Below are 9,314 nucleotides of genomic sequence, written 5' to 3'. Positions count from 1 at the left end.
GTCCCTAGGCAGGGCCCCCAGGCGGAGCGGCCCTTTCCCGGGCCCCGCGTCCGTTGTCAGACTCGAAACCGAAAGCAGCAAAGGGCGGGGCGGGGCGCTTCCGGGTCTGGCTCCGAGTTCAAGCCCCGGGGCGGGGAGGAGGCAGCTCTGGACCCCAGGGCTCGGCTCCCAGGCCCGCCCGGGGGTGACACGGGGAGCCCGGCACGGCGCCCCCCGCGCTCTGACTCGCTGCGCCCCCTGAACCCAGCGGCTCCCGGCTCCCGAGTCCGGGCTGGCTCCAGCCCCCGCCGGGAGTCTTAGGGACCCCGTGAATGTCGGTGGGACTCGGGCCGGTGCTGGACGCAGCTGCCGGGGCCAGGACTCTGCAGGGCCCTCGCTGCGCTGCGCAGCCCAGAAAGGAGAAGCTCTTGGCCCCAGCAGCTGGATTCCTGCCAGTCACGAGTCCCCCAGCTCCTTGCAAAAGAGGAAGCACCGCGGGGGAGGAGAGCGAACAGCCCAATGGGGCCTGCACCTGCCGCTCAGCCCGGCCTCTCCCAGACACCGCCCCCTCCTACAGCCTCCTCATCTCCCCACCCACTGCTCCAGCAGCACCCCTGGGACCCACACGATGGCTGGACCGGGAGGGGTTGCAGGATCGGGCCCTGCCCGGCTTTCTCATCCGTCAGGGCTCCATATTCTATACCACAGGAGAAGGGAATCCGGAAGGGGGAGGAGGGGTCTAAGCTAGAGAAGGGTGACTGAAGGGTGTCCAGTATTGACCCCTTTGGGTGTAGCGATGTCCCACCCCTTCACTCACAAAACAGTCCAGCACAACCACCACCCAGCCCCCGCCACTTGGGTCGGCCTGACACGACTCCAGCCTTGGTGATGCAGAACAGGTAGGTGTCCCTGGCCAGCCCCAACATCAGCAGATCCAAATTGGCCCGAATAGGCCAGCAGGAACTACACACACACACACACACACACACCCCGTAGCATCAGAGCAGCCCAGGCAGTTAACCGGTTAAATGTTAACATTTTAGCTGTTTAGCAGCAATCCCCTAAGTGCCTGTGATTCTGCCTCTAGACGGGGCACTGCTGCCAGGCTCCCCCCCTCCCACCCATTTCTTGCCACTCCTTAGCACTAGACCAGTGGTCTCCAATCTTTTTACATCCAAGATCACTTTTTAAATCTCCAAACAGGCGAAGATCTACCACCCCGCCCCTTCCTTGAAGCCCCGCCCTCTCTAATCTCCTCCTGTCCATCATTTGCTATCCCCAGCCCTTACTTACACACTCTGATAAAGAATTTATTTTTAAATTATGCGATGTATAAAATTAAAATCACGTGTTTATAGTTATGAAATAAATGGTCTGGTTTTTATTCATGCTATTTAAATCTAAAATGAATCATTTATAATTATACATTTTGGCTGTGTCTAGACTGGCAAGTTTTTCCGTAAAATCATCTGCTTTTGCGGAAAAACTTGCCAGCTGTCTACACTGGCCACTTGAATTTCCGCAAAAGCACTGACGAGCTCATGTAAGCAGAAATACTATGCTTTTGCGGAAATACTATGCTGCTCCCGTTCAGGCAAAAGTCTTTTTCCGAAAAACTTTTGCACAAAAGGGCCAGTGTAGACAGCAGAGATTTGTTTTCTGCAAAAAAGACCCGATCGCTAAAATGGCGATTGGGGCTTTTTTGCAGAAAAGCGGGTCTAGATTGGCACGGACGCTTTTCCGCAAAAAGTGCTTTTGCGGAAAAGCATCCTGCCAATCTAGACGCACTTTTCTGAAAATGCTTTTAACGGAAAAGTTTTCCATTAAAAGCATTTCCGGAAAATCATGCCAGTGTAGACGTAGCCTTTGTTGGGACAGAGTTATGCAGCTGGGGGCGGGGGAGAGGGAACAGAGTGCTGGGAGGGCAGAGGACAGGGTTCTGCAGCAGGGGACAGAGTGCCAGTGGGGACAGGTTTCTGCAGCTGGGGCAAGGTGCCAGTGGGGACAGGAATAGGGACAGAATTCTGTAGCTGGGAACAGGGGAGTGGGAACAGAATTCTGTGGCTGGGCACAGAGAAGTGGGGACAGAGTTCTGTGGCTGGGGAGTGGGGGCTAGGGCGTGGGGTGCCAGTGGAAGCAGAGAGTCCCCTGTATCTGCCTCCTCCCAGGATTCCCCCGCCCCCAGAGGGAAACCAGCGTGTGCCTGCCCTAGGGCTGACCCCCCCGGCACAGGGAAACCCCGTGCGTGCGCCTCCGCTGGGGCTGACTCCCCCTCCTCTGCGGTGCAGGGAGCCGATGCTCCCTCCGGCAGTACACCCGGCAGAGCAGCTAGCGCTTCTTCCGGAATCACTGGAAGTGGCGCTAAGCTGTGGGACTTCTGTCCATCCCCGAGAAGCCTACACTACCTCCATTTTCACTGGAGGTAGGTAGTGGGGCTTCTTGGGGGTGGGAGGGAAATCGGGGCGGACAGGACGCCTCGCGATTGACTGGTCGAGGCCTCGTTATCGACCAGTTGATTGCAATCGACCAGTTGGTGACCATGGCACTAGACTGAGTCGAGGGCAGGCAGCTGCTCCTCAGCTTGCCTTGCCTTCAGGGCCTGATTCAGCAGGTCAGTTCAGAGGCAGAGCAGCAGAGCTGGGCCTGTCCAAAATTAGAGGCAACTCATCATGTTCAGCCCAGTGATAGACGCGTTCACCTGCAGTCTGAAGAGAGACTCAGCCCAGCACTGGCACCCGGGGGAGGGGGAACTGTGGGGAGACAAGCTGCGGTGGGGGGAGGGGTTGCCAACATCCATGGACCAGATGGACTGGATGGCATTGGCTGCAACGGCATCTGGTCCGGGAGAGCTGGCAGCCCTGGGGTGGGGCGGGGCAGGCAGGAGGCTCACAGGCAGCCTCAGGGCAGAGGCGGGAAGTGCAGGTGGATGGGTGCTCCGTGGCACCCACCAGTGCGGTGGCTCCCCGAGAAACTCTTCCGGGAAGTACCCCCCCTCACACCTTGTGGGGAGAAGGTGAGACGCATTCCCCTCCTCCCTCCGCCGCCAGGGAGTGTTGCTCCCTAGGCAGCCTGTGTGCAGGGAAGGGGAAGCCCCAGGCTGCCCCTCGGGGGACTGGCTGTGAGCCCCCATCTGGGGCAAGAGGGTTGGGGGCCAGGGGGCTCTGAGGGGAGAAAGTGAGGCACGGGGAGGGAACTAGGCCCGGGAGCAGTCCAGCTGCTGGAACAAATCCAGCCCCCCACAACATGTGTCCTGGGCGCAGGCTTCCAGCCGCTGGACCAGGGCCCTGGCTGCCAGAGCGGGCCCTGACCTCCCCACTCCACTGTGTGGCCACAGCAGGCCCTGGCTCCCTCCCTCCCCCGCAGTGCAGCCCCCACCATGCAGCAGGCCCTGGATCCTCACCAGAGCAGCTCCCCCATCATGTGGCAGACCCTGGTTCCCCCACCCCACCCCAGAGTAGCCCTCCCACCATATGCCATTCCCTGGCCCCCCATCAGAGCAGGCCCCGGCCCCCTGCCATGCAGCAGCCCCTGGCTCCCCACCACGCAGCAGGCGCTAGCCCCCCCAGCAAGCTCCAGCTGCCAGAGCAGGCCCTGGCTCCCTCACCACATGGCCGGAGCAGGCCCTGACCTGCTGCCACCACATGGCCTCAACACAGGCTTCAGCCTCCAGAGCAGGCCCTCAGTTTCCCCCTACCCCACCACGAGGCCACACCAGCCCCCACCCGCCAGAGCACGTGGCACTCACCTCTGCGGAGGAGGGGGGGGGCTGGTGGAGAATTTTTTGTGCGTGGCGGCGCAGGCGCACGCCTTAGAGGGAACCCTGCCCGGCACTTTGTAGCGCTGTCCCTCGGCCAGGGTAGAGAACCCCTTCGAATGCAGAACATGTGTTCCGAGGACACGTAAATCTCTTCGTGGCCTTCGCAATAACCAGCTTGGTCTTGCCTACACTGGCCCGTGACTGCGCAGTAAATCGGATCCCACCCCTCTAACGCCCAGGGTGTCCACACTGGCTTAGCAAACCACCGCCGCAAGAGACACGGCCCCCCAGCTCAACATTACTTCGAAACAACGGCTCGCTGTTGCAATGCGCATGTCGTTATTTCAAAATAAAGTCAGTTATCCCCTAAAAGTGCAGACATCCCCTAAATGTATGACAAACAAAAATGTGATCTTTTCTACTGATTCATGCCTGGGAAGAAAGCAAACTTCACATTAGGTGGCATTACATGCTAGCATCTTTAATACAATTACTGTCTTTTCACAAATATACCCCGCAGCCAAATACACCTCGCACCTGAATATACCCCGCGGTTTTTGCTGTTTGAGTTTAGAAATCCCTGTATACCCCGCACACGAGTACAGCGTGCAGGGGGCGGGGTTTATTCAGGTGCAGTTATATTCCTGTCTGCCCCCACTCCTGTGCACCGTGGCCACCTGCAGCCTCCTGCTGCTGCCGCCGGCCACTGAGCCCTGCACCCACAACTGCTCCGAGGTGTGGCAAGGGGGCTACAAGGAGGGTTTGCAAGCGGCGCAGGGGAGATTGCACGCGAGTTGCAGTGGGTGGGGGGGTTGCAGTGATCTGCAGCGCAGGCTACCCGCTGCCGGGGACAGGGCTCCGGGCTCCTTCCCTTTGTCAGCCCAGGCTGGGAGCCTTGCGCCTCTGCTGGGGATGCCTCTGCCCCGGCTCCGGAGCATTCCCGGCGAGCGAGACAGGCTCCCAGACAGACTTTGCCCCCCGCCCCTCCCTTCTGGGAGAGCCACGCCGGGAAAAAATTACTGGGCTGTGCCCCCCCCCTTGTAAGTATCCGCATGTTGTTCAGCTGTGGGCTGTTCAATCTGTCCCCAGCTCTCTGCCGGGGGCAAAGGTATTTGCAGTTCTCCACCCGAGCAAAGGCTCAGCCGGGAGGGGCTCTCAGAGTTGGGGGGGGGCATTCTCCGAGGCATGTGCTGCATGGCCTGCCCGGCACTGTGCCCCGTGACGCCTGCCTGTGAGCCTGATCCGGGTGGGGGAGCACTCGCCCCCCTGGTAGCTTTCGGAGGCCAAGCCTCCCAGCAGGGGAAACACACCGCCTGGTTCCCGTGCAGCCGCACTCTACCCCGGGTGAGTAAAAAAAGTTTTGTATACCCTGCACCCGAGTATACCCCGCGGGGGGGGGGGGCGGGGTTTGTAAAAACGAATATAACCCACGGGTTAGAGTTGCTAAAATATGGTAAATTAATTTGTGATGACTCAGTAAAAGGCTCCCTTCCCTGTTTCTTTACCAAACTGCATTTGTTGTGTTTTTAAAACCAAGGACATGAAGAGCCCGACGCTCCTCCGAAATCAACAGTGGACACTGGCTGTGAATAATATTTCTACAGAAAAATAAACTAAAAGGATATTGCAGCAGAGCTTTCTATGGAGAGGAAGATGCTTGTGAGGCTGGGGATTGTGTGGTGTTAACTGACACAGGAGCAGGCAAGGAGGGGCCATATCTTGATACCAATTATCTGTAGCTAGACAGTTGAAAATTGCAGGAGTTTATGCAGCCAGAAGTTCAAAGAATATTACAAAATCACATGGATCTAACGAGATTGTTTAATTCATTCTATGTTTTTTTTCACCTATGAATGTTCAAAGGTGCAGTGCAGTATGGGGTGTATGAGCCCTGCTTGCTAGAGAGAGCTGGTCAAGGCAAGAGAGCGAGGGAGCAGCCGCACATGTGTGTCGCTGCACTGGTTATGACACATGGACATTGTCACTGAACAGTCTGACAATGCCATAATGAATTGGGTTCAGAGAAAGATTTCGGATTGCTTGAAGTGCCGCAGCTGAAATACACACAATGCTCTGTAAAGAAGTCAAACATCGATATTGATGTGAGGGAAGAAAAAGGACAAAAGTTCCATTTCTAAATATAGATTTTTAATAAAAAGCTGTTGAACTGTAAAGGAAAATGTTCTTGTGTGAACACCTTGTTACAGTGACAGGTTTCTAAATTAGAAGACATTTTTTCTTTAATTTTTGATGCTAAGATTTCACAGCAGTAGAAAACTCTGACAGGAGTGAAAGTCCCCTCCCCCCTCATCTGGGGCAGCAAACCCCACCCGCTGTCTGGCCACGTTTCGTACCAGTTTCACCCTGTGCTGGGGTGGAGCAAACCCAGGACAGGGGGGAAAGGCAGCCTGGACTCCTTCCAACCAGGGGGCCCATTCACCTGGCCTGGACTGGGCTGCCAGGTGTCTGGTTTTCCATGGGAGGCTCCAGTTGCAAAGGGAAAGGGGCAGTGACCGGTTGGCACAAAACATCCAGGTACCTGCAGTAACCAGCTCCCATCACTGAGGGGAAGAACAGCAGCGCTGGGAGGGGCCAGTCGGTGCTGTGGGGTCACTGTCAGGGGCAGGGATTCCCTCCTGCCTGGGCCGGCACCGGGCAGATGGTCAGGGGAGCCTTGTTGAAACCAGTGTCAAAATATGGGCGCAGCGTCCCGGAGAAGGTGCCGGTGAAGGTGAAGAGATGGGACCCGTCAGTCACATTGTAAAACGAGACCTCGCCCGCCTCGTAGTCCAGGAAAACCCCCACCCGGCTGGGCCTGGCGCTCACGGGGAGGAGGGTGGAGGGGGAGGTGCGGGCCTCGTATCCCCCGTCTCTCAGCCACACGACCCAGTATCCGTTCCCAGGTGTGAGTGTGACCTTCCCCTTCCTACTCACAGATTCCCTGCAGACCCCCAGCTCCCACTCAGTCTTGTCTCCCACCTCCACCTCCCAGTAACGCCTCCCGCCCGCGAACCCCTCGGCGCCCAGGACAATGGCATATTTCTCAAATCTCTCGGGGTTGTCGGGCAGATCCTGGCGCGTGTCTCCGTGTCTCACACGTTTCCGATCCTCAGACAGGACGAGTCTGGGCTGTGCCGTGTCTGGATCCAGCGTCACATCCACTGGGGAGAGAGTCACAGAGTCAGAGCCAGGGGCAGGGGCGGGTCCCTGGGGTCAGCAGGAAATTAACCTGCCCCCCCCCCATTAATCGCTGTGCAGGGGAGGGGGGGGGCGTTACTGTCTGAGGAGAGTCAGGGCCCCTCTGCCGGTGAGGAGACACAGAGCGGGAAAAGGGCAGGAGGAGCGGGGGGGAGGGGAGGGAAGCGGTCAGTGGGGGGAGCGCATGGGGGAGGGTAATCCTGGGAGAGGAAAGGGAAGGGGCAGATGATGGGTCAGAGGGGAAGGGGCGGAGCAGAGGGAGCAACCATAGGACCAATGTGGGGCAAGAGGAGCAGGCACAAGGGGACAGAGGGGTGAGGGAAGGGGCAGTCCCCAGCGGGGCTGGGTGGAGGGGCAGATGCAAGGAGGACAGAGGGAGGGGTGAACACCAGGGGGCAGAGGAGGAGGGAGCAGAGGGACGTGGAGTGTCACATGGAGGAGGGAGAAAAATCGTTCTCCTTGGCCTCTGAGGACAGGACAAGCAGCAATGGGCTTAAACTGCAGCAAGGGAGGTTGAGGTTGGACATTAGGAAAAACTTCCTGCCTTTCGGGGGTGAAACACTGGAATAAATTGCCTGGGGGGCTGTGGAGTCTCCATCCCTGGAGATATTGAAGAGCAGGTTGGACAGACACCTGGCAGGGATGGTCTGGATGGTGCTTGGTCCTGCCGTGAGGGCCGGGGACTGGACTCGATGACTCTCGAGGTCCCTGCCAGTTCTGTGATTCTGACGGAGGTGAAGGCAGAGAGGGGCCTCAGGGAGGCAGAGAAGTGACCAGAGGGGCTGGTACCAGGGGCTAGAGGGGGTGAGGGGTGCAGGGGGCAGAGGGCAGGGGAGAACTAAGGGGACAGGCAGAAAGGGTGTGAGGGGAGGGGACAGGCACCCTGCGGATGGGGGAGAGGAAAGGGGCTTGTGCTGAGGGGAGGGGGCAGGGCAGGAGGAGAACGGGAAAGATACCAAGGGGCAGAGTGGGGGAGAGACAAATGCCGGGTGACAGGGACGGGGAAGGCACCAAGGCAGATAGCGTGGATGGTTTGATCCTCAGTGGGTGGGAAGGTGAGGGAAGGGTGGGTACCAAGGACCTAGAGAGGTACCAAGGGAGGGGTGAAAGATGGGAGGGAAGAGGAGGGTGAGCAGGCGGGCTGGCAGCAATGGGGCAGGGGGAGGGGCAGGCACCAGAGCTTACAGGGGCCAAGGGGAGACAGTGAAGAGAAAGGGAAGGAGGAGCGGGGGAGGGGTGGGAAGGTGTCAGTGGGGGAGGGGATAGGCTGATGCTGGGAGGGGGAGGGGGAGGGGGAGGGGCAGTTGAGAGGAGCAGAAGGGAGGCCATGGGGGCAAGAGGAGCAGGCACCATGAGGACAGAGGGGGGTGAAGGGAGGGGCAGGTTCCAGCCGGGGTTTCCCTAGGACCTCCGGGGGGTGTACCCCAGTGCTCCCTCCAACTGTTCCTAGCCATGTGCGGAATACATTTTATGACGTGCACTGAGGCGCGCCCAGGAGACACACGGGCTGTGGCCACGTGAACGCTCTGCTAATCCATTGTGCAGCTCCTGAATCTCCTGAGCGCACAGGGCAGGTGTGACAGCAGGGCCCGGACGAGCTCTCCCGGCTGCTATCTGTGCCGGTGTCAATGGGGCTGGTCCGGCTGCCCTGGCCAAACCACTAGTGTGTAAACAGGATCTGAGGGAGCCTCCTCCCGCACCCTCAACAGCTCGTGAGGAGCCGGGTGGGTGAGGCGCCAGGCCCAGCCTGTATTGCCAGGGACACGCCTGCCCTGCCTGGGGCCCGGCCCACAGAGCTGGGCTGCCCGGGATCCGTTCTGCCTGGGGCTGGGCACAAACCACTGAGGAGCCATGTGGGGTCAGGAAATGTTGGGACCCTTTTAGTGTCTGAGTGACGGGCAGCAGCAGAGCTGGGTTGGGCCTGCCTGGGGGAGGGACCCTTAGCACTGAATCTCGGGGCTCGTCCATTCCCAGCCCTGGCACCTCTGGGCTTACAAAGTCCTGCAGCGCCCACAGACTAACAGAGAGATGACTAGATTTGTTCTTGGTCTCTCAGGGTATGTCTACACTACCCCCTTAGTTCGAACTAGGGGGGGTAATGTAGTCATACGAACTTGCAAATGAAGCCCGGGATTTGAATTTCCCGGGCTTCATTTGCATAAAGCCGGCCGGCGCCATTTTTAAATGCCAGCTAGTTCAGACCCCGTGCCACGTGGCTACACACGGCACAGACTAGCTAGTTCGGATTAGGCTTCCGATCCAAATTAGCTGTACGCCTCGTGGAAATTCAAATACCGGGTTTCATTTGCAAGTTCATATGACTACATTAACCACCCTAGTTCGAACTAGGAGGGTAATGTAGACATACCCTCAGGTGCTA

The 9,314-nt window shown here is 58.5% G+C and overlaps 1 pseudogene across 1 annotated transcript in view; it reads right to left on the bottom strand.

Annotated features, from left to right (window-relative positions):
- Positions 1-6,082: 6,082 nt before the first annotated feature.
- The window catches only part of LOC149522839 (butyrophilin subfamily 1 member A1-like), a 62,693-nt pseudogene continuing 59,461 nt past the window's right edge, over positions 6,083-9,314 (bottom strand). Inside the window, exon 11 of the transcript XR_016347269.1 lies at positions 6,083-6,897. The product of XR_016347269.1 is annotated as a butyrophilin subfamily 1 member A1-like (transcript). The remainder of the gene's footprint in view (positions 6,898-9,314) is intronic.

Source organism: Pelodiscus sinensis, chromosome 19 (assembly GCF_052426305.1).
Source record: "Pelodiscus sinensis isolate ZL-2025 chromosome 19, ASM5242630v1, whole genome shotgun sequence".
NCBI lineage: Eukaryota > Metazoa > Chordata > Testudines > Trionychidae > Pelodiscus > Pelodiscus sinensis.
The sequence above is the reverse complement of the archived record's forward strand: the minus strand, read 5'-3'. Positions and strand labels throughout refer to the sequence as shown.